At 40.5% G+C, this 6600-nt stretch overlaps 2 protein-coding genes across 5 annotated transcripts in view; one reads left to right on the top strand and one right to left on the bottom strand.

The window, feature by feature from the left end:
* MCF2L2 (MCF.2 cell line derived transforming sequence-like 2) overlaps positions 1-6600 on the bottom strand; it is a 136880-nt gene that overhangs the window by 60461 nt on the left and 69819 nt on the right. The window lies entirely within an intron of this gene.
* Positions 1-6600, top strand: part of B3GNT5 (UDP-GlcNAc:betaGal beta-1,3-N-acetylglucosaminyltransferase 5) — a 20503-nt gene that overhangs the window by 1527 nt on the left and 12376 nt on the right. The window contains exon 2 of the mRNA XM_008572227.1: positions 2625-2731. The gene's annotated coding sequence lies outside the window, so the exon portion shown is untranslated. The remainder of the gene's footprint in view (positions 1-2624; positions 2732-6600) is intronic.

The raw sequence follows: 6600 nt of genomic DNA, 5'->3' as shown, positions 1-6600 counted from the left end.
CGCCCAGGTGCGGCAGGTAGGCTCGGAGCTGGCAGGTCCGGCTGGAGGCAGTTGCCCGGGGCCGGGCGGGTTCTCCCTCCCTGGGGAGCTCCGCGATGCGGACACCGGTCCGAGCGCGGGAGCCTTGAGGCGAACTCCGCGCCCCCTGCTCGGTTCCGCCTGGGGGCCCCAGCCGCGCTGCAGCCCTGGGCTGGAAAGCCTGCCTCGGTGGGAAATGCGGAAACCCGCGGACAGGGGAAGCGTTCGGCGAATTACTGGCTGGAGAAATGGGGACAGGGAAGTGGGCAGGCAGGGGAAACTGGGAAACCAAGCTCCCTCCCTAACGGGGAGGGTTTGGGTGCTAGTATTTTACTTTGACTCTGCTGAATTTCATTTTGCATCCTGATGGGACAGAGTCAGTTGCTTGCTCAAATACCATACAGGTAAAGTAACAACTTGTAATTCGACTCTACGCACTCTGTATTTTTCTTTCCCAGTGTTGGTTTTCATAGGTTTATGGATCATGTTAAAGGGACACCGATGTTGTAACCGCAGAGTGGCGGGTGGTGGCTTGTAGCTCATATTTAGGGTAATTCTTTGATCACAGTACATCCTTTCGAATTGGATTTGTTCCTCTGTGCCTTTATTTTGGGAAACCTTGCCTGGTCCCTTTGGGGGAAGAAAGAGGGATGTGAAAAGCTGAAATTGACCCAGAAAAGGATGAGTGAAGGTAGTTTATTAAGTGGTGATGCAGAAATGATCGCACCCTCAACTTTTTGAAAGAATGATTAGTGATTCACAGCTGAGGTTTTAACTTTCTCAAAAGAAATTTATGGTAGATTTTATATCTTGCGGGGGGGGGGGACGGGGGCGGAGACCTGCTTTTTGGGGCCAACTGTTTTTGCCTTAGCAAAATAAATTCAATACCTGAAATGTTTCCATTACATACTTTAACTAGTATGTAAAGCAAGATAAATTCAATACCTGAAATGTATCCATTACATGCTTTAACTGCTCATTTTCTCCTGCTCTTCCCTTCTTGCTCTTCCCCCCTCTCCCACACACACTCTCCATGCGTGTATATTGAGCATTCTCTGAGAAGGAGGCTGACTCGGTCGCACCCATCTGTGTCCTCCAGGCATCATCATGACACCTTAAGGTTGGATGAGTGTTATGACAGGGAAAGTCCAAGCTGGAGCTCTGCGAAACTGAGCTGATGAGGGATGAGTAGGAGGTAGATACTTATAATTGCTTTGCCAAGGAAGAAAGCTCAGAAGGTGGGAAATAATTTTCAAAATATGTACAGTGCAGGCCCTATCAAGTAGAAAATGTCACATTATATTTCATCAAAATGGAGATCAAATTTCCCTTTTTATAAAAGACACTCAAATGGTGAGGTTGCAGGAAAAGGAAATAATTTTCTACCTCTCAAATATAGAACAGCTTGAATAACTCCTCGTGGGTTTCAAAATGGGTCACCTTTTAAAATGGGTCACTTTGGCTAGAATCATTGCATTAGCTGACTTTCAAATTGTAAAGGGTCGAATTTCTTCTGAGGCCCAATTGCACTAGAATCTGCATTTCGGAACACAAGATGTGGTAGAAACTGGGAGAAATTCAGAAGGAAATGGTCTCTTCTCAAGGTAACAAAATGTACTCTTTTTTGGGAATTTTATATATCCTCAGTTGAATAGATCTGAGCTTTGCATTTTGTGGTACATTATGCCTTTTTTGGAATATTTCCATAGGCATTATTTTATTCCATTGTTAGAATAATCTTGTGGGAGGTGAATTCATTGTATCTATGTTCCAGAAACCGAGGCACAGCAAATTATTACAAGAGCTCTGCAATTTGACATCAAATCTCTGTCAGCAAAGATGTAAACAGAACAATGTAGATCTAGAGTTAAATACTTTCCTTACAGTATGAAATACCTAACTATTATGTATGTGTGTGTATGAATCTTCATATTTAACGATAAGAAACTTGATCAGGTGAGATGTGAACTTTGAATAATAAAAGTGATTTTTCACATTTTAATGCTACAAATTCAGAGGCTGGCTTTGATCTGTAACTTATTAAGATTTATCTTATGTATCTTTAATTCTAGAAGCCAGTTTTCTATAGACAATAATATTCTAGCAAGTCTGCAGAACAAAACCCCAAAAGTTCACGTTCAAAATACTGTTACACAGCCTAAGATCCAACTAAGATTTCATATTTCATCTCTTTTCCTCCTTTCCCACAACTCTTTCTGCAACTTTTTGATAGTGCTCTAAGCAAAATAAGTTAAAAGGCTGACTCAACTCAGGTTTCCTTCTCCATAATTTACAGGGCTTTATAATTTTATACCTGGGAACCATATTGTTTTTTCCTGCTAGTATCAGCCATCTACTAACTAAACCATCATGGTAAAGACGCATGAACAGTTTCTAGAAAAAGGAAATTAGCACATACGTAATACCTGATATGGACTGCACTGTCAGTAAGTTATCTCAAATGATCCACAGAAGACACTGTCTGGTACCTGGTTTAGAGACAAATCAAGCTCATATGAACAGTAAATGGAAGAGGCAGAATATAAATCAACTTTTGTTCAAATCCTAAAACTCTTGGTTTTTCTGCTCTCTCTCGCCTCCATCAGGTCCAGATTCAGGTTGCACTGGAACATTTACAGACGCTTTGATAGGGGATTTACACCTGGAACATCTCCGAAGTCTTCCTAGCACCCTGCTAGTGGCCTACTATACAGTATGTGATAAACTAATATTTGTTGAATTAGTTAAATGTAGACATTACCTACTTTCAGGGCTGCCCAGCACAATGCCTCAAACCAACTAAATGCAACATTGCAAAGGTATCTTGGTCAGTTTTTCTGGGGCAAAGTCATCCTAAGAAATCTCAAGAATGTTTGAAAAATCCTAGTTTGAATGAATGTTGTTCTTCTAGTGATCCAGATAAAGCAGTCATTGTGTCTGAAAAGTCCTGGTGGGTGGCAAGGGTGGGACTGGGATTGGTGGCAATTTTCAGCATGTTTTATATCATATTAAAGGGGTGGGCATGCATTTTAGGCATTAACTCTTATTCTATTGATAGGTGAACTTGTATTTTTGATTCATCCACTGGTTATAAACCTTATGATGGATAACTTATTTACATGCATTAATTATGTTTACTTCCTGTGTATCATTTTATAAGCCAACTTTGAATATACCTTCAAATGTGCCCTTCCCTTACACATGAAAAAAAGTTTTGATACAACTTTTTAATAAAAGAATGATAACTTTCCCAGGGCTAGGGAGTGTGTGTGTGTGATTCCTTGCCTTTCATTTTTTCCAGTAATTGTTCATCAAATATCTGCTTAAAACATCCTCTCTGAGTCCGATACTTTTTTCTCTCCTCTCTTTCCCTCCTCCCCACCCCCTTTTTTCCCCCTCCTTCTGCCACTTAGGATCTCTGTCCTTAGATTTCCCAATTTTCTTTATGGAGGAAAGACTATCTACCCAAAGGACACAGACTCATGAGGTCGCTTTTGCCCACTGTCTAGTACTATTCAGACCAAGAAAAGGAAGGAGGGGAAATTGAGTGGAAGGTTAGGAAAAGGAAGTGAAAAAGAAATTGAGAAAGAAGATGACAGAGAAAGTGAGAACAAGTGCTAACAAAGTGCAGGTGGTAGCAAAACATCAATGACGCCACACTTCAGACAGTAAAGCCAATTCTTTGCCTTCTTTCTATCTTGACCCTGCCCCTCCTGCTTCTCTGCCCACTTCCTTCTGAGGGGAACTGCAGGAAGAGCTGTGCCAGGGAGGAAGGGCAGGTGAAGCACTCAGGGACAGGACCAAAGCCATCGGCTGCTCTGAGCTGCCACGGGGTTTGGAATTTATGGAAGTTATACAGTTAACCTGGTATCTCGGTGCCTCGGTTTCTTCTGCAAAATGGAGAGATCATTTCTCCTTCATAGGTTGTTGTGAAGCTTAAAGAGTTACTGTATATGTAAAGCATTCATAAAGCATTCAGAACAGTGCCTAGTGTACAGTAAACACACCTGTGCTAGCAAACTTGCTAGAGTGGGTAAAAGGAGTTTGTTTCTTAAGTAGGCAAGAAAAAAACTGATAAGAATTGTGTTTAAAAGAGCCAGTAGCCCTGTCAACCCAAACAGCAATGTTGCAAGAATGAATAGTGGGCCAAGCTTAGAAAAGCAAATGTTTGACCTGAGGTCTCCTTTATATTACAGCTTTTTAATTCTTTTTTCAAATTCTGCATAATCAAACTGGTTACTGAGAATTTTTAGTGACTTAATATAACTCCTCTAAAATATAATAATACTCTATAGTCCCATGCCACCAGTTTCATTATTAAAGATTTAGGTCTGTTTTTACCTATTTGTTTATTTGATATTTCCCTGTCTTTCTTTCCCCCTTAACCAGCAAACAGAAAGCTACACCTGTGTTTAACTTATAAAAAAACATAACTTAGATAGGTGGGGATCTTGTCACTGGATTCACGCAGTAGTCTTTTAACCCGACTTTCCCCTCTGTCCCATGTCCATGCTTAATAAATGGAATTTAAAGTCTTTGGACTAACCTGAATCAAGAACTAACTCTATAAATGTCTTCCTTGTGGAAGAGTAATGATTCTAGTGGCTTCTAATTTTTGCCTGTGGCTTGAGATAACGTTTCATAGCTAAAGTAACAGCCACAAAAACATGTGAAGACAGCTGTTGGGTAGAATTTTTCCTTTCTTATAGGCCTTATACTGGAAACACTCAGAACATTTGAGAGGATATCTAATTTTTCACACTTAAAACGTGAGTTTAAAATTTCAGGTTGCTTCCTTCTTAAGTAAATAGAATAGGCAATTAGTACTGAACAGTAACCAGTTATGTTTCTGAGCACCAAATACTGTAACTAATTTATCAAGAAAAATCTATGAAGATCAAATTAGAGCTTTTCCAGCAAATTCAGGGCTTTTTATTCCTGATTTCTTTCAACAAGGCAATTTGGCTCCTGAGGATTGGTACTGGCTGTGTTTAACAGGGAATTGATGATCAGAAGAAGCCAGGAAAAAAAAACTTGGAATGTAGAACAAAAGGCAACATAAGATGGTACAGAAAATTTTACGTTTCTTTTCTTTGAATTATGCCTGGACAGGAGCCAAAAATTGTCTCTCACATGGGACTTTAAGTAATAAAAGTTCAAATGTAAAAGGTATAAAGTACTGAGCCATTTCTAAAAAGTCTGTGACTTACTGGAGGAGCCTTATTAGTTTATACTCATATAAGCACGTCACTTTAAAAGGTATCACTAATATGTTGTGATTCATGGGGATATTATGAATATTAAATTGATATTTAAAATGAAGACAATCATCAATTCAGTCCTATTTTCTATGAGACCATTCAGAGGCAGATTTTGTTAAAATATTTTATTTCTCCAGCAGGGAGAAAACTAGAGCTAGAATGGAATGGTTAAATTACTCAGCTTTCTTCTTCTAATCCATTAGTCTTTTTGTCAAATTATATTGCCTACTTATATAGAATTTTGTGTTTTTTTGTTTTTTTTGGGGGGGGGCAACAACTGAAATAAGGGGATCATTTTATAGTAGAGCAATGATTCCATCTAGATTGGTTTTTTTTCAGATTTGCAGAACATAATCCACCGATGGTTCATGCAACCAGTTTAGAAGGTTTAGGTGTCCAGCATTAAAAAAAAAAAAAAAAAAAGGAATAGAAGTGTGCATCGTATGTAATAGAATTAGTATTGTTTTATGATACTTTATTTATTTCAAATACATACATATATGAATGCAGACATGTCCATGGGAGTCAGTAGCACTCAGCACCCAGTAGGATCCAGTCAGCAGATAGGATTGGGGTGAGTGAAGGAGGCAGGGATGTGTAAGCACAAAAAAGAAGCTAGTCTCTGTTTACAGTTTTGATATTTTGTTCATCATGGACTTTTTGCATTAATTTCGATTTTTAAAAAATATTGCATTAAAATATTACATTGACAACTGTGTTTTTGGTAGCCCCTTAAATTTTGCACTCAAATTAAGTGCCTCACTTGCCTTCCCTAGTCCCGGCTCTGCTCAGTATGTTTTACAGCCTGTCTGTGAAAAGGCCAGCCTGGGGAGCCTGTGAAGGGGCGGCACATGTGGGGATGGGTTGATGACGGGTCTGATATCTTCTCCATTCTCCCTGAGGCAGCAGGTTAAGTCATCAGAGTGAGGGGACAGGCCCTGGGAGGGGGGCATTTAGCATGGCTGCTGAAGAGACTGGAGGAGGGAGAAGGTCCAGGACAAGTACAGGGATGGTCACGCAGCACTGAACACTCTGCCCACAGCTATGTAGTGCCATGTGTGGTGACGCTGCCTGCCTGGTGCGTTACATTTCTCCAGCAGCCCTGCAGGTGTTGTAAGTGTAGAGAAGATGGGAGTTATCAGGGTCTGGGGGTGTTGGGGTGTAACGACAGGAACCAGGGATGGGAGGGCAAAGGTGTCTGATGATTCTCCACTTGAGACAGGGATTTGGATAAGGAAGAAAGGACGAGATTGCTGGGTGGGGTGTTCCGGGGACAGGAAGGGGTGGGCAGAGGATTCTAGATGAATATTTAGAGGCTGTG

The sequence above is a fragment of the Galeopterus variegatus genome, unplaced genomic scaffold, assembly GCF_000696425.1.
Source record: "Galeopterus variegatus unplaced genomic scaffold, G_variegatus-3.0.2 Scaffold766, whole genome shotgun sequence".
Taxonomy (NCBI): Eukaryota; Metazoa; Chordata; class Mammalia; order Dermoptera; family Cynocephalidae; genus Galeopterus; species Galeopterus variegatus.
The sequence above is the reverse complement of the archived record's forward strand: the minus strand, read 5'-3'. Positions and strand labels throughout refer to the sequence as shown.